Source organism: Mustela nivalis (assembly GCF_964662115.1).
Source record: "Mustela nivalis genome assembly, chromosome: 10".
NCBI classification, from domain to species: Eukaryota; Metazoa; Chordata; class Mammalia; order Carnivora; family Mustelidae; genus Mustela; species Mustela nivalis.
The window spans coordinates 100,342,771-100,361,082 of NC_139029.1; positions in this window are offsets into that span (position 1 = coordinate 100,342,771).

The window sequence follows — 18,312 nt, forward strand, 5'->3', positions numbered from 1 at the left end:
AACAGAACTTGGTATTTTACAGGTCTTAGTTATTCCTCACCGTGTGGGTATTATATCATCTGCGTTTCACAGAGAAGACGACTCAGGCATAGAAAAGTGGAATATGTTACAGGAGGTCCACAGCAGCTAAGAAGGGAGGCCAGGCTCTGAACCCAGACTGGCTGACCGCAGATGCCCCCTTTAATCCCTGAGCTCTCTGGCTTTCTGGCAGTGTGGTTTTAGTACCGGGAGGAGACTGGCTGCAGAAAGGTTTTGGAGAGTTGTTGACAATGCAATAGATCAAGGAGCAAGAAGTGGGTAGAGAAAACGCAGACTGAGAGGCAGAGAGATAAGACAGGGACCGGCAGAGGTGAGCAGGTAGGTGACACAGTCGTGCCGTTTCGACAGAGGAAGCCCTCAAGCTTGTTTATAGGAGAAGAAATCTTAGATTTCGAAATATCAGAAAGAAAGACTAACCAGGGAGACAGCTGGAAGGACAAGTCTTACGCAGGAGAAACAGAGGTGAGTGCACAGCTGGGCATCCGAGGTCAAGGGCGTCTGGGTATTCTCCATGAGGTAGGAGGCAGGAAGCTCCAACAGAAACTGGGAAGCTGAGAGATGAAGTCAGGCCAGGGAGGGTAGGCATATGGAAGGCTTCTCAAGCCTTTGAGAATCTAATTGCCATTGGGATGGAAACCACAGAAAAATACACATTCCCCAGTTTTTCAAATTATCTGAATGGACTCACATACCCCGAAGGCCTTCGGGGACCCCAGACGTAATGAGTGCTCTCTGAAGTCTCTTCTGCATCTGAGATCTGTCATCTTTAAGGAGTTGAGGTGAGGTGAGGGAAGGATGTGCAGTGGTAACTTGAAAAAGCCACTGGCATTGAAAAAGCAGACGTGCTCCGTGTGAAGACACGGGGCCCACGGGAGCTTAACCAAGCAGTCATGGCCACAGACCAAGTGCACTCCTGGCTCCCCAGTGAGGCTGGGCTCCCGTGCCCACGCCGCTGCTCAGCAGGTCCGGGCAGGCGGGCCCACTCCCAGGCCCTGCAGCTATCATTACCTTGGGGGCTGGGAGGGAGCGAAATGTCAGGTAGGGCTCAGATCTCGGCAGCAGGATCCTCCAGCCCACAGTCAACCCCTGCAGCTTCGGTGGCCCTGTTATCAGTGGAAGGAGAGCGCCAGGGGCGAGGAGCCTGATGGAGACACCAGTCTGCGCACATGGCCTTGGCGCTTCTACGTGTTCCCAGGCCCATTCCACTTGCCTGGGCAGTGCAGGGGATCACACGCAGGGCCCGCCGTGGGCAGGGCTGAACTGGCTAATAATACCTTCTGGGGACTGGAAGTTTTCTTCGTTGGTGTTGTTTTTAATCTACGGAGTCATCATCAGTAATTCATTACCTATTTATGAGAAACACGAATAACACCCTGCATACCGCGTTAAGCTAATTACTTGGACGAACACCAGGTGGCATTACTTCCTGAGGGCGAAGCAGCCTCCGGCACTGCAGGCTGGGGCTCAGACCCCTATGGGCTGAGCAGCAGCCACAGGCATGGACAGAAGGCCCCAGCTTCTGGCCCCCACACAGAGCCACCTCCCCCTGTGTCGTCAAGGGTCTTCCTGGGTGCTGCAGAGGGAAGGGGCGAGTTTGGACAGGGTAGGACACTGCCATTAATCCACCATAGTGACCCAGTCATAGTGAATGTGACGATAGTCTCTCTAGACTGTGACTATAGTCACTATGACTGGGTCACTATGGTGGATTAATGGCTTTTAAGAAATACTCCATAAAAGTATTCATCTTGACATTTTATTTTCTGCAAGTTTCTCTGGAAACTTTGCTGATTTGTGAACCATATAAATGACCAGAGAGAAGAAATTATTTGTTGGTTTTTTAAAAATTATTTATCAGGCATTATAATTGTCATTTTTTTTTAAAGATTTTATTTATTTATTTGACAGAGATCACAAGTAGGCAGAGAGGCAGACAGATAGAGAGAGGAGGAAGCAGGCTCCCCACGGAGCAGAGAGCCCGATGCGGGACTCGATCCCAGGACCCCGAGACCATGACCCGAGCCGAAGGCAGCGGCTTAACCCACTGAGCCACCCAGGCGCCCCTATAATTGTCATTTTTTATCTCTTATCTCATTTAGTGGTATTTTCCCGGTAATACTATAATGTGTATACTTTACAAAAGCTCAGGCAGGTAAAGGGACATCCCCAAGCTCACCGAGCTGGAGCCTAAACCCCGGGCCTTCTGGCTCCCAGTCAGGAATTTCTCACTGGCTGGTCACAGATCGCTAAGACAGATTCCTTTTTCTTGTTTCTTGATTCCCTCTCCCCTTCTCTAATGATTACTACCCTCCCCATCCTCCACTACTTTTCTTTTTCTCTACCTTTCCTAAAAAAAAAAAAAAATTCCATTGCCGTGATCTTTGTGTTTCTTTCCCGCCTTGGTGAGAAACTGAAAGACAAATAAATCATAAATTCCAAGATACAATGAAATTCCTTCTTTTAATTGCAAAAGACCCGAAGTTCTGAACGTCTAATTATTTTTACATTTTCAGGTCAACAATAACATTTTTGAGGGTGTGTGGGTGGCTCAGTGGATTAAACCTCTGCCTTTGTCTCAGGTCATGATCTCAGGATCCTGGGATGGAGTCCCGCATCGGGCTCTCTGCTCCGCAGGGAGCCTGCCAGGGAGCCTGATTCCCCCTCTCTGCCTGCCTCTCTGCCTACTTGTGATCTCTCTGTCAAATAAATAAATACAGGGGCGCCTGGGTGGCTCAGTGGTTTGGGCTGCTGCCTTTGGCTCGGGTCATGATCTCAGGGTCCTGGGATCGAGCCCCGCGTCGGGCTCCCTGCTCTGCAGGAAGCCTGCTTCCCTCTCTCTCTCTCTCTGCCTGCCTCTCTGCCTACTTGTGATCTCCGTCTTTCAAATAAATAAATAAAATTTAAAAATAAATAAATAAATAAATAAATAAATACAATCTTTAAAAAAAAAATAATAACATTTTCGGCACGTGAATGTCCGGTTGTTGCAGCACCATTCGTGGGAAAGTCCATCTTGCTCCACTGCATTGCTTTTGTGTTTTGGCAGATATGGTTGACTCTATTGACATGAGTCTGTTTCTGGTCTCGCTAGACCTTTCCATGGATCTACTCTTCCCCGGCCTTGTCGGCATCTTCCTGGAACCAGTGTAGAATTCTGGACCCAAGATGTTTCTTTCTGTCCCTGGGGATAGAGGGTTTTTCTGTCTACTCTTCTTCCCACAACAACGGTTCTTTGCCTGTCTCCTGGGAGAGGCTTTTCTACCTTCTCCCAGGAGCCACGGATCTAGAAAGTTCACTATCCTTCCCTCAGTGGCTTTGTGCTTTTGCTTCAGAGGAGAAAAGGGGCCAGGGAAGCAAGCAGGGCTTTGTGCCTATCCCCCTCAGCCTTCTGCTACCTTCTTGCCTCCTGGGTTAGAGAGGAGACTCTGCCAGTCCCCTTCCCTGCCCCAGTTGTTCTTGGGAGTGCCCAGTGGGGGGGTCATGAAGAACTCACAACAGAACCGGCTCTGCTGGTGTCTAGGGGCCCCAGCTGTTCTAAACTGACATGCTGACCCTTCCTTGGCCTCCAAGAATTTGTTAACACTTTAGCTTACTTCTTACTCCTTTGTTTGGCAGCCACATCTGTCTCTCACACTCTGCCAGAGGAGAGCCGCTGTGGGTCCCATTTTGCCTTCTGTCCCTCTGTGGAATTTGGTTTACTTGGCAGCTTTGTGAAGTCAGACTTCTCATGGGCTCCATAAGAAATTATAATTCTGTAGCTTATCCAGCTTTTCGTCCTCATTGGGGGGGAACAACATTCTTTCCAGCTTTCTTCATCCTGAGTGGAAGCCTCATTGTCTTATCCTCAGATTCACTCTTTTTCTCAAGAGCCAGATTCACTCTTTTTCTCATGTTACACATGGGAAGCTGGGCTCTTGGAGAGATCCTGCTCTCCATCGGTAGGTCATGGCTCTGGGACTTCTCCACTACCAGAAGTGTATGAGGGCTTTATTGGGATGGGGCAGGCAGAAAGGCAGGTGAGAATGCATGGGGAATTGAGGCTGTCCATGGGGTGAGGGCCACAGTACTCATGTCTCAGTCAGAGGCAAGAATCCAGCGATCAACCAGGAACAAAAAGCCTGGCCAGGTGGCTTTCTGAAAACTCACTGGCCAAGAACTGCCCCACCCAGGGTGAAGGGGCATTGAGATGGTGTGATGAGAGCATCTCCACTGCATTCAGGGGCCAGGCCAATGTCTTGCCCTGTGCCCTCTACTGTCTGTCCCACTGACCTTCACAGCTGTGCTCTCCCGGCACACCCAGCCTGCCCCGTCCCCCAACCATGGACCATGCAGACATACTCACCTACTCGCCATTTCTCAAGCATGCCACTCCTTTTCCTAACGCTATGGACCTCTTCAAGGTATCCTCTAACTTGCAATGCCCTTCCTCTCCCGTAGAGCTCCTCTCTCCACCTGAGGTTCTGCCAGTCCAGAGCTGAGGATGGGGGAAAGATGTGGGTTGGTGTTGCATATGGGAAATGAAAGAAAGGCTGTGAGTCAGAACCGCAGGAGGAGAGCGCTCCAGCAAAGGTGGGAGACAACTCCGAGGATACCCAAAGGGGAGGAGAGACGGGCAAAAATTAAATTGCTAATTTTGTTATAATTTCTAAACAGCTCTGGAGGTATGCCTCATCTTTGAGTGCGGATGTTTTGCTCAGATGCAGGTGTCCAGCTACACATGAGACAGAATTAGCCTAGCAGGGTAACCATGACAGCTCATATTGGGAATCTTCTTCCAGGTGGGCTGTGTTGGGGGGACTGGGTGAGGGTCTCTGGCGAGCAGACCGAGTGAGCTGAGAGGCAGGGTTGAGGCACCTTCGTGAATGCCTTGAGGGCTTGGGAAAAGTCTAATGCCAGAGTGTAGGAGTCCCACCTTCAGTGATTCAATACTGTTCCCTGTTCTCCAACCCATGTCTTTAAAATGCTAATTTTTCTAAGGGTGATAAGTTTCATTCTTTTGGTTCAATCTTACGTTAATTGCAAAGGCTTTGACTCCATGAGAACTGAGTTCAAATCCTGATTCTACCAATGGCCAACAATGAGCACTGTCAATCTTTTGTTTTTAGTTCTTAACTCTCTGAATGTCCGTTTCCTCATGGGTAAAAGGAGGATAATGATACCCACCTTCAAGGTCTGTCATGAGGATGAAATGAGATAATGTGCATCTTGCCAAAAGAATTGTCCGTTTATCCATTCACTGAATATTTATTGACCAAGTACCACTCTACATTTAGCAGCAAACAAATTCTCTACCATCATGGAGGTCATGTTCTAGAGCAGGGTAATAAAAAAATAACTAAACAAGGAAGTATAAAATAGGTCAGATAGTAAGTACTTTGGGAGCAATAAAATAAGAAGATAGGGATCCTGGGGGAAGGGCCACTATTACAATTTTCTGTAGGGTAGTTGGAAGGCCTCTTTCATGAGGTGAAATTTGGGCAGGGCCTGAAGGCAGTGAGGGAGTGAGTTTCCAAGATCTCAGGCGGGGGGGGGGGGGTTGCTGGTAAACAGAGGTCTGGAGACCCCAGCTTGCTGGGCAAGTGAGGGGGAGTATAGGGAGCCCCGGGTGGTTGCAGCAGCATGAGGAAGCAGGGAGCCGTGGGAGAAGTGGGACCAAGAGACATCATGTCACACAAGATTCCTGGGGCGTGAACACTACAGCTTTATCAGATGGGAGTCATGATGGCCTGTAAGAGGGCAGAGCCATGGGCTCCTGGGTCCTGCTTGGAGTGTAGACTGCAGGGAGACTGTTTAGAATGCCATTGCAATACAAGGAAATGGTGGCTGATCTAACTGTGCAGGCAGTGACAAGTGAGGTTCTGGGTAGAAAGTGAATGTGCTGGAGATAGCAATGGACAGGGAGAGGTAGGGCAGTGTTTGGAGAGGGTTCCTCCCCCAGCACCATCTAGCTAGGGGGCAGTAGGAGGGTTTAGAGAAGGTTCTGGAAATGAGCGTGGGCTCTGACAACTCCTACACAGGCTCCAGTATGTGTGCTTCTACAGTGATTCCCCAACTTTGATCCTATTTCTTTGTCCATGGAGGAGAAGCTGGACCAGATGATCTAAGGTCTGACATACTGAGGTTCTGTGGCTATCCCATGAACCTGCAGATACACTTAGAAGATGAGGTAACACAACCAACTATTAATACCTTGTGTGGGTCCATCTAGCAGTTGTCTACTTGGGGAAGCGAGGGAAGATAGGATGCTTAGAACCCACAAAGGCAGGTGGTGTTACAGCCGGTAAGGGCAGGACTGGGGGCCCACCTGAAGAGACATGACATTTTATTCCTTAGCAGAAGGGGGACAAAAAATGGGCTTCCCAGCATTGCCTGGAGCTTCTCCGAGTCAGCTGCCCACACTCGCTCACCAGCAGCCTGGCCAGCCCAGCAGCTGAGTGACCTCTTCATTTGCAGCTTGAACCTGAAAGCGTCTTCCAAAGAGAAGTGACTGCCTTTCCAAAAGGGGACTGTCTCCCTGCCCGGAAGTGCATCCCACTGTAGCTGCACAATTCAGTACGGGCTTCCGGTTCTGTGATTAACTGACGGAAGTAGTTCTTTGGCCTGAAGGGCACCAGTCTGTGATTAATGGCCTCTCAGAAAATGTCCTGATTAGGTGGAAGTTTCGCTTAGCCAAGGGAGAAATTTAACAGTGCCATTAGCATTTCAAGTTGTTAAAACGGTGTGGGGGACATCTGTGGAATAAATTATCATTAAATAAGAAATTAAAGAAGTCAAATTCAGCAAGAATATAAGTTCAGCCATGGAATAGGGCATGCTGAGATTTCAGTAACCTGGCTGCATACTACCCCCAGTGAGGAACTCATTGCAAAGGTCATGTTGGTAAGAGGTGATGTCCACAAGCAGAGGGTAAAGAGAGCCCTCACTCCAAGGTCATTCACGATAGGGAATAGGATACCACCTCCATTGATCCAAGGAAGGCATAGACAATGAGGGAGGGCATGGTTCTCAAACTCTGCCGTGCATAGGGTCATCTTTCAAACAGGCAGACTGCTGTGTCTATCCCCAGAGATCCAGTATATCTGGGGTGTGGCCTGGGGTTTGACATTCTAACAAGCACCTGATTTCGAGTGATCACAGGCCACCCTTGAAAAAACACTGATAGAGGAGGGGAGGGACCAAGGGACCAAGGGACCGAGGAGGCTGGGGAGTAGATGGGTATTTTGCTGACCATGGACACTGAAGCTTGGAGCTGTATAAAGATCACCAAGGCAGCAGCAAGGTAAGGCTGCTAATTGAGCCTGTGCAGAGTCACCCCTGGTAGCCAAGTATTGGGTCCATCCTCGGAAAGGCAGACTGGGGAGTTGAGAAACTAGGGAAGAAGTGAAGGCAGGAGGAGGGTATCTGTGACTCCACCTGGATAAACAGGGAAGGGAGAAGTGGACAATTGCTAAACTATATAACATGCCAACATAATTTACAAAGAGAGAGTGTGTGTATGGCTAATTCTGAAATGAAAGGGCTTTGTTTCCAGAAGACTCAATAATTAGAATGTTGCTACTGTGCTGGCACTCCCCTGGCTGAATGTGAAAGAAGGTTTTGAAACAAGAGTCAAATCTTCCTAAGAGGAAAGCTTGTTGTGGAAGCCTGTAGTTTTAAATGGGAAGATGTATTCAGAGGGGTGGACTTGCCTGGCATTTTCCATTCAGTCTGGCATGGCGGAGAGGTGAGACTGTCAGCGTGAGGCTGTGTAAACTCACCAGCCTGTGGTTGGGAGGGAAGCCCCTTTCTCTTGTAGGACCCTCCCCTCCGAGGGCTCATCCCCTCCACCTGTGTCAACATGGCACTGCAGACAAAGTGGGCGATGAGACAGGTGAGCGAGGGCCGTGGAAGGGAGGAGGGTACGGGCACAAATTGGACTGGGTAGTAAAATCAGTCAGCTTTTCAATCTGCATCTTGAAAACAATCATTCAGCTGACATTGCAATTTTGTTTCTCCTGGTTGAAGGAGCAATTTAGAACCCTGGGCAGGTCTACAAAGAAGTATGGAGATAATAAATAAATAGGTATGGAATTCTTGCCTGTGGGTTACAGTGCATGGGGTTTGTAACAATTCTTGAAATCATTCTGCTGCTTGGTCTCTGCTTTGTCTGCTTTTCTGTTTTTATGATGTTTGAAATGAGTAAGAGAATCGGAAATGCCACACGTACAAGACTGATTTATTAATTTACAAAAGTAGCATAATTGCTGAGAATAATTTTCCTTGTTACGTCTGCCGCGACAAGTCTCAATTGCCGGGAGGGATCCAATATATAAAATTGTGATTGTATTTTCAAATGTCTGAGGAAATATGATTAACATATAAGTGGAGCAAATGTTTAAGAAGGATTTAATCTGTTAAAGTTGTTAGTTGAACATTGATCAAAGAGCCAGTAGAAATGATGTTTTTAATTCTTTTTAATTGCTGGATTGGTAAATAAAACACAATGATTTGTAGGTTGAGCTTGAAGGCTTAAGATAGACTAGGTTTTAAAAATTAAAACCTTAATATGTTGCATATTAGATTAAATACACACACACAACTGTAATTAGTGTTATCCAGGTAGGTACAAAGGCCTTCTTTCCCCATACCACAAAAAGGAAAGAAAGAATTATAGCCACATTTTCATCACCTGCCTGCAGGGCAGCTCTAGGTCCTGTCCAACACTGGTTGTGATTATTCTTACTAATTTCTACCAACCCTATGTGTCAAAAGTGATATTTCATTGTTGTGTTAATTTCCATTTCTACGACCACCGTGGGGTTGAACATATTTTCATCTTGAATTGGACATTGACAGGGATCTCAGAATTTCTGCTGAAGTCTCAGACTGAAAAGTCATGGGTTGTATGTACTACCGGATTCTAAGGAGAGGCCCTGGACCCATCCCCACAGCATGTGCTAAGCCATATGGGGGGAAATCCCTTCCCTTTCCCTCAAGCCAAATGTGAGGAGTCCCGACGTGGGGCTTGATCCCAGGACCCTGAGATCATGACCTGAACTGTAATCAAGAGCCAGACGCTCTTGATTTGCCATGCAGGGTGCCAGGCACCCCTGCAAGGCAAATTCTTGAAAGGACATTTAACGGCATACCTCCCTGACTGCCACTTAACCAATGGGATGAAATTAAACTCAACCAGTGGATTAAATACCTCGGGCAGATGATTCTGCATTTTACAGGGCTTCCCAGAGGGTCACCAGCAAGACTGAGCCCAGTTGTATACAGTAATAATCAACTCAATAACATAACTGTGCCTTGAATTTCCCCTCCTTCCTTAGATCTTGTACCTTATGCCTCTCTCCTATTTCTTTCTTTTCTTTTTTTAAGATTTTATCTATTTATGCATCAGATAGAGAGAGTGAACAGCACAAGCAGGGGTCGCTGCAAGCAGAGGGAGAGACAGGCTCCCGGTGGAGCAGGGAGCCCCATGCAGGACTCGATCAGATCCCAGGACCCTGGGATCATGACCAGAGCCGAAGGCAGACCCTTCACCAGTTGAGCCTCTAGGGGTCCCCTCTCTCCTGTTTCATTTCTTGAGAACCCTTCTCAGATAATCTGCAGGCAAGGCCTGGTTTCAAACCCTGCCCTGTGGGAAGCTGGCGGACAGTGGTCTACCTGTTTCTTAATTCAACAGTGCCCTCTTCAGCTGGTACAATGAAGTTCAGTTTCTTAATGAATGGGGTGCCTGTGTACGGTCGCCAGCGGCCTGTTTCTGATTTTGTGATACCGTTTCTGAGGACACTTAAATTCAGATGTTTCCTCTCCTCTCCCCTCACTATCAAGCCTCTGAGGGCTGCCTCCTGCCTTCAAGTCTCCCGCGCCTCTCCCACTAATGTTCTTGAGGCTCATGCGCTTTCTCTGTTCTGCTTGGTCTCAAATTTACTGTGGCTACTTCCACATTCGGGACGGAGGGCTCCTGGTGCCCTACTTGGATGGAGGCTATTGATCATCTGTGACTGCTTGGTCTTCTTGTTCCTCTCCCTTAAAACCTATGCTGAATTCTCTACTCTAGGGAGGGCACTCAAAGCGGGCTCTGCTCTGCTCCTGTATAGCTATGTTCATTGCTCACTTCTGTGTCAAGGGCCTTTCAGTATAGGTGCAGGTTAAGAATAATCCTACTGGTTCCTCTTACAGAATAGTCTGTGGAGCATGTCTGCAGAGGTCTTCCTTTGAGTGGCCACCGTTGTCCTCTGGGAATCAAAATTTCCAATTCAACTTCCGTTCCAGTGTCTTCTCTCTTCTTGAGTCATTGTTAAAATTATAAGTAGAAAACTGTCATGTTTACCTGTTATCAAACTTGTTTGGCATGAAATTAAGTGAAAATATTTGCTTATTATTTTTAAAGATCCTTGCTATACCCCCCCTTCATTACTGATTGGGTTATCTGTTGCCTTTTATTTATTTGATAATTTTATCATAGCTTTTTCAAAGTGTCCCAAGTGAACCAAACATGTGTTCTTGATCCAAAGCTTTATTTTTCTTTCACTGATTCTTCTTAATTTCATTATTTCTTTCCTTCTATTTTCTTTGAATTTATTCTATGTTCCCTTTTCTCACTTTTTTTTTTTTAGGGTTTTATTTATTTATTAGACAGAGATCATAAGTAGGCAGAGAGGCAGGCAGGGGCGGGGGTGGGGGAAGCAGGCTCCTCACTGAGCAGAGAACCCAATGTGGGGCTTGATCCCAGGACCCTGGGATCATGACCTGAGCCGAAAGCAGAGGCTTTTACCCACTGAGCCACCCAGGCGCCTCCCTTTTCTCGTTTCTTAATTGAATAGGTAAGTCATTACCTTCCAATCTTTCCTTCTTTATAAAATAGTTAAAGCACAACGTTTCCTCTTAGTTGAAGCAGCATTCCAAGGTTTTCATAGGTAGTATGTTCATCATTACACACTTCTAAGTTGTCATAGCCTGCGGCCGTTAGAAAGCAGACCCTGAAACAGTAGTTTGGATGTTAATATGTTTGAAAGGTACAAGCCCAAGGCAGTAAGGAGGGAGGAACAGGAGTGAGGCAGGAGAACCTGGGAGGACGTGTGGCACAGTGCCTAGTTGTGCCACTTACTGGGAGCTGTGGAAAGGCGATGGTTGCTCAGTCCCTGTGTCCACTTTGTGCATTAAATTTCTCCAGAAAATTTGCAAGAAGGGACCTCACCTGGGAGTGGTCTTCGGGTGAGAGAAAGGAGGAGTAATTTATCTTCCCAGCTGTTTTTCATCCCGCACTCCCCGCTGGTTAAGGTTCATACCAAAAGATACTCATCCCCTACATTTCCAGTGGGTAACATCAAGCCCTTCCTGGAGTGCTCAGGAAGCCAGACTCCGCACCCCACGGTGAGGTGTTCATTCCAGTCCCAAGTGTAGGGGCAACCTGGCGTGGGCAGACCACCGACCAAGACAAAGAAGGCACACCAGATTTTTTTTTCCACCAACCATACATAATATCTAATTTCTACCACAATTAATTTTTTAACTCATGAATTATTAAGAAATGTTTCTAAATTTTAAAATATATTGGTTTTTAAGACCATCATTTAAAAAATTAATTTTATGTGTGCTTGAGGAAAATGTGTATTCACTACTCATTGAATGCAAAATTCTGTATATGCCCCTTAGATCAACCTAAGTTAATTAGTTTAGGTACTGAGAGCATGTGATAAAATCTAGCATAATGGAATGACACATTTCTCTTTGTAGGTCTGTCAATCTTGCTTTTTATAAGTTGGTGCTATTAGGTACTTTAAATTTAGAATCACTATTTTTTTCTGGTAAAGTATTTTGCCTTTATGTGGCAATTTCTTTATCTCTAGTACTGCCTTTTGCCTTCAAGTCTATTTTACTGACTTTAATATATACCTATAGCACTTTCTTTTGGTTGCTCTTTTCCTGGTATTTTTAAAATTCTTTTACATTTCATCTTTCCATAAACTTAATTTTCAGCTGTATCTTTTAAACAACACATAGTTGGTCAGGCTCCATGTTCAGTGAGGAGTCTGCTTGGGATATTCTCTCCCTCTACTTGTCCACTAGTGCTCTCTCTCTCTCAAAATAAATAAATAAATAAATCTTTAAAAAAAAAAAAACACCAACAAACCCACAACACATAGTTGGATTTTTAAAAATCTAGTCTGGCAATTTTTGCTTTGTAACTAGAGCCTTAGGCCATTTGTGGTTACCATAGTTACTGATATATGGATTTATTTCTACCATTTTTTAAAACTTTCTGTCTCATGTTTCTATTATTTTTTTCCTTCTTTCTTACCTTCTTTTGGGTTCATTTAATACATTTCTTCTTCCACTTTCCATTCCACTAGTTGAGAAATTACTCAGACTTTTTCATATATTACAACTGTTACCTAGAGATTTTTAAAAATTATTTTTATTATCATATAATGTATTATTTGCCACAGGGGTACAGGTAGGTGAATCATCAGGCTTACACATTTCATAGCCCTTACCTAGAAATTTTTAACATGTATAGGAATCAAAGTTAATCAACATTTTTCCACTGTCCTCCCGAAGAATGAGAGAAGGTGAGAACACTGACTCTGATCGCCCACTCGCAGTTTTTGTGCTGCTATTCTCATGCTTACCTCATTCTCTCTTTCAATTTAATAAAGCATTGTCTTCATTACTGTATTATATAGTCAGTAAACATAGATTTACTCACTCCATTACTGTTTCATTCTCTTATTATTTTTTCTTACATCTTACCTATTTCTTCTGGACTAATTCTTTTTTCCTTAAGAATACTTATTCCTTTCATGGATGGTCTTTTGTGGTAAACTCTTGCCGTTTTTGTGGGCCTAAAAATGAGTCTATTTCATCTTTGTGTTTAAAAAATACTTTGTTTTATAATATTGATTATTTTCCTCTCAGCAAATTAAAGATATTATTTTACTATATTCTTTCATTATTGCCTTTCAGCAATTATTTATGTAGTTAGATTTTCATAGCTAATTTCTTTTTTCTCTGTTTTAAAGCCTTTTTACCCCTTTGGTGTTCTGCAGTTTTTAAGTGGATTTATTTTTAGTTAGTTTATTTAATAAACATTTAACCCTTTACTGGATGTCAGGTGTCAGATATGAACTCATTTAAAGGTAAAACAACCTTGTGAGGTAGATATTTTCAAGTATCTTTACATATGAGGAGACAGAGACCCAGAGAGGTTAGGTAACTTCCCCAAGTTGACACAGTTAGTAAGCGGTAGTGCCATAATTACAACCAGGGCAGTCTGGACCTAGAATTTTCTTTATCCATATAAAGATGGTCAGGTTATCTTTGAGTGGGCTTTGGTAATTTGTATCTTTCAAAAATTTGATTTGGTTTATTAAGTTTTATGGAAATTTATTGGCATAAAGTCTCTTTTTAAAGATTTTATTTATTTATTTGAGAGAGAGTGTGCATGCAAGGGGGGGGTAGGGTCAGAGAGAGAAGGAGAATCCCCACTGAGCAGGGAGACTGATGCAGGCCTCAATCCTGGGACGCTGAGATTATTACCTGAGTTGAAGGTAGTAGCTTAACCAAATGAGCCACCCAGTGCCCTGGCATAAAGTGTTTTGAACTTTGTTAAATGAGTTAAATGACAAATAACTTTGTTAAATGAATCCTGTTAAGTGAGTGTAGGGTCTGTAGTGATGTCCTCTCTTTTGCTCTGGACCTTATTTACATTATTTGCTTGATTTGGGTTTAATTTGCTCTTCTTGTGCTCACTTTGGCAGCACATACATTAATTTGCTCTTCTTTTTCTTATTTTTTGAAGTGAGAATTGAGATTGTTGACATGAAATTTTCCTTCCTAATATAAATATTAAATGCAATAGATTTACCTCTAAGCACTATTTTAATTGTGATATGCTATAATTTCACTTTCACTAAGTTCAAAATATCTTCTCATTTCTCTCATGACTTCCTCTTTGGTGCATGGGTTATTTAGACTTTTTTTTTGTTTAATTTTTGAATATTTGGAGATTTTCCCCAGTATCTTTTTTTAGTTCTTAGCTTAATTAAACTGCTGTTGGAACACATACCTTGCACAATTTCACTTCTTTTAACTTCTTAAGATATCTTTTCTGGCCCCAAATATATCCTGTCATATCGATGTTTCCATCTGGTAGATGGACATCCATCATGGACGTTTTATGGGCACTTCAAAAAGAAAGTGTACTATGCTGTTTTCATGTGTGATGTGTTCTACTGATGTTACTTAGGTCACGTTTCAGTAGCATTGTTCAGGTTCTCTATATCACTGCTGATTTTCTTTCTCTTTGTTCTATCAAAGAGAAGAGAGGAGTATTGAAATTGGAAATTATATTTGTAGATTTACTGATTTCTCCTTTCAGTGCTATTAGTTTTTGCTTCCTGTATCTTGAAGATCAGTTGTTAGGTAAATACACATTTAGAATTGTTATGTCTTTTTGGTAAATTAACCCCTTCATCATTACGTGATTACCCTCTATTTCTGATAATATTCCTTGTTCTGAAGTTTACTCTGTCTGATATTAATATCAGACACTCCATTAGTGTTTGTATGGTATATCTTTTTCCATCCTTTGATTTTTTTTAAAAGATCAAAAGTTTTTTAAAAGATCAAAAATTAAAATTATTTGACAGAGAGAGACACAACAAGAGAGGGAACACAAGCAGGGGGAGTGGGAGAGGGAGAAGCAGGCTTCCTGCTGAGCAGGGAGCCCGATGCAGGGCTCGAGGCCAGGACCCTGGGATCATGACCTGAGCTGAAAGCAGATGCTTAATGACTGAGCCATCCAGGCATCCCCCATCCTTTATCTTTAATCTAACTGTGACTTTATATTTAAAGCAAGTTTCTTGTAAACAATAATAACTTGTGGTATCTAAAAAACTAAAAGAAGGAAAAAGGGTTATGTTGATTAATTTTATATTTGCCTCTATGGGACCTTGGGGTGCCCAGATATTTGGCCAAACATTACTCCTGGTACCAAGATCTGTGTTAGGGTTCTTTAGAGAAACAGAACCAATAGCATTTGTTTCTTAATTAAAAGGAATTAGTTCATATAAGCCAAGACTGACAAATCCCAAGATCTGCATTTGGAAAGTTAGAGACCCAGAAGAACTGATGGTAAGTTTTAGTCCAAAGTCTGACAGTCTCAGGGAAGAGCTGATATTTCAGTTTGAGTCTGAAGGCAGAAAACAAAACAAAACAAAACAACAACAACAAACTGATGTCCCAGATCAAAGGCATTTAGGCAAGAGGAAATCGGTGGGCTCATGCTGGTGGAATTCACTGACTTTGCCATGTTCCCACCACCCTGAAGCAGCTGCTTAATAGGATAGAGGAATGGCCGTTTGAAGACACAGCTTAATAGGATAGAGGAATGGCCATTTGCCAGCTAGGCAGCAATACCTTGCAGGGCTAGGGCAAGTTTCTCCAGAGGGCCATATATGCCCTGAATCAGCATCCATTATATGATGCTGTTTCTCTCCTAGCCCACATTCACCCATGCAGGAATCAAGGACTGGACTTGGGAGTGGTACCACTCACTACAACCCTTAAGGACCCATTTGCAAAATTTTTACTTCCTTTCCACACAGTTTTATGTTCTGCTGCCCTAGAGGTCTTAGTTTCAAAAAGAGACACAACAACAATCCTTTTGAACTAGAAATTGAGACTTCTGCCTGGCCACTTTGAGTTCCTCGTGCCTCTGAATCAATGGGCAAGGAAGGGAGTTACTATGCTGGCTGGGTTGATTGATCCCAAATACCCGAGAGAAATTGGACAAACGCCACAATGGAAGTTAAAAAGAGTATGTGTGAAAATCAGAGGATCACTTAAGACATCTTTTAATATTACCTCTTAGTATTCCTGTGATTAGGTCACGGGAAAACTACAACAACCCAATCCAAGCAGGACTATAATGGCCAGATCCTTCAGAAGTGTAGGTTTGGGTCACCCTACAGGTAAATCAGCTCATGTGCTTGTTGAAGCAAAGGGAATACAGAATTGATAATGGAAGAAAAAAAATATGTATATATAACATATCTTCGCTTTTCTCTCTTATTCCCTTATCATGTAACATAAGCTGTATAGACTTAATATTATAGTGTTTTATTGTCCATTTATTTATTTATATGTCTCAAGTTTTTATATAAATTATAGTTAATTAATATGCAGTGTAATATTGGTTTCAGGAAAGGAATTTAGTTCTTCATCACTTACATATAACACTCACGGCTCATCACAAGTGCCTTCCTTAATAGCAATCACAAATTTAGCCCATCCCCTGCCAACCTTCCCTCCAGCAATCTTCAATTTTTTCCCTATAGTTATGAGTCTCTTATGGTTTACCTCACTCATTTTTTCCCCTTCTCCTATGTCCATATGTTTTGTTTCTTAAATTCCATGTGAGTGAAATCACATGGTATTTGTTATTCTCTGACTGACTTACTTCACTTAACATAATATGCTCTAACTCCATGTCATTGCAAATGGCAAGATTTTATTCTTTTTATTCCATTACATATATAAACCACATCTCTATCATTCATGTCAGTGGATATTTGGGCTCTTTCCATGATTTGGCTATTGTTGATAATGCTGCTATAAACTTCGGGGTGCATGTACCCCTTCAAATCAGTATTTTGGTACCCTTTGTGTAAATACCTAGTAGTATAATTGCTGGACCATAGCATAGTTCTGCTTTAAGCTTTTTGAGGACCCTCCATACTGTTTTCCAGAGTGGCTGCATCAGTTTACATTCTCACCAACAGTGTAAGAGAGTTCTGCTTTCTCTGCATCCTTGCCAGTATTTGTTGTTTCTTGTGTTGTTAATTTTAGTCCAGCCAATATTAGGTGGTATCTAATTGTTGTTTTGATTTGTATTTCCCTGATGATGAGTGATGTTGAGTATCTTTTCATGGGTCTATGAGCCATTTATATCTCTTCTTTGGAAAAATGTCTTTATGTCTTCTGTCCATTTCTTCACTAGATTATTTGTTTTTTGGGTGTTGAGTTTGATAAGTTCTTTATAGATTTTAGATACTAACTCAAATATGTCATTTGCAAACATCTTCTTCCATTCCATAGGCTTCCTTTTAGTTTTGTTGGTTGTTTTCTTTGCTGCGCAGAAGCTTTTTATCTTGATGAAATCTCGATAGTTCATTTTTACTTTTGTTTCCTTTACTCTTGGAGACATGTGTAGCAAGAAGTTGTTGCGGCTGAGGTTGAAGAGTTTGCTGCATGTTCTCCTCTAGGATTTTGATGGATTCCTGTCTCATATTTAGGACTTTCATCCATTTTGAATTTATTTTTGTGTATGCTATATATGTCCAGCTTCATTCTTCTGCATGTTGATGTCCAAGTTTCCCAACACCATTTATTAAAAAGACTGCCTTTTCTTCACTGGATATTCTTTCCTGCTTTGTTCAAGATTAGTTGGCCATTTGGTTTTGGGTCCATTTCTGGGTTTTCTATTCTGTTCTCTTGATCGATGTGTCCCTTTTTGTGCCAGTCCCATACTGCCTTGATGACTACAGCTTTGAAATATAATTTGAATTCTCCAGTTTTGCTTTCCTTTTTTAAGATTGTTTTGGCTATTGGGGGTCTTTTGTAGTTCTGTATGAATTTTAGGATTATTTGTTCTAGCTCTGTGAAAAAATGCTGGTGGTATTTTGATAGGGATTGCATTAAATGTGTAGATTGCTTTGGGTAGTAGTATAGACATTTTAAAAATATTTGTTCTTCCAATCCATGAGCATGTATGTAAATTAGATGTTATCAAGGAGAAGAATACGCATAACTCAAGGACTTTATCTCCTCTTCTGGGAAGGGGTTGGTATATTTTCACTTCTACACAAGATGCAGGCTACTTGTCTCATGTTAGGTCATATTATGACTTTCTTATTATCTTTATTTGGAGATTCAATACGGTTTAAGGTAATGCAGTGGGTGCCAAGTTGATAAGAGTTGTACTTGTGATGGTTAATTTTAAGTGTCAATCTTTTGGGGTTATGGGATGCCCCAGATATTTGGTCAAACATGCTGGATGTTTCTATGTAGGTGTTCTTTGGATGAGTTTAATATTTATGTTGAACTGAATTTTTTTTAGAATGTTTTTAAATTTAGCTCTTTCGTTTTTATTTCTTTGTTAGTAAGCTCTACACCCAGTGTGGGGTTTGAACTCATGACCCTAAGATCAAGATGGATGAGTTTAATATTTAAATTAATTGACTAAACAAAGCAGATTGCTCTCCCTACTGTAGGTGAGCC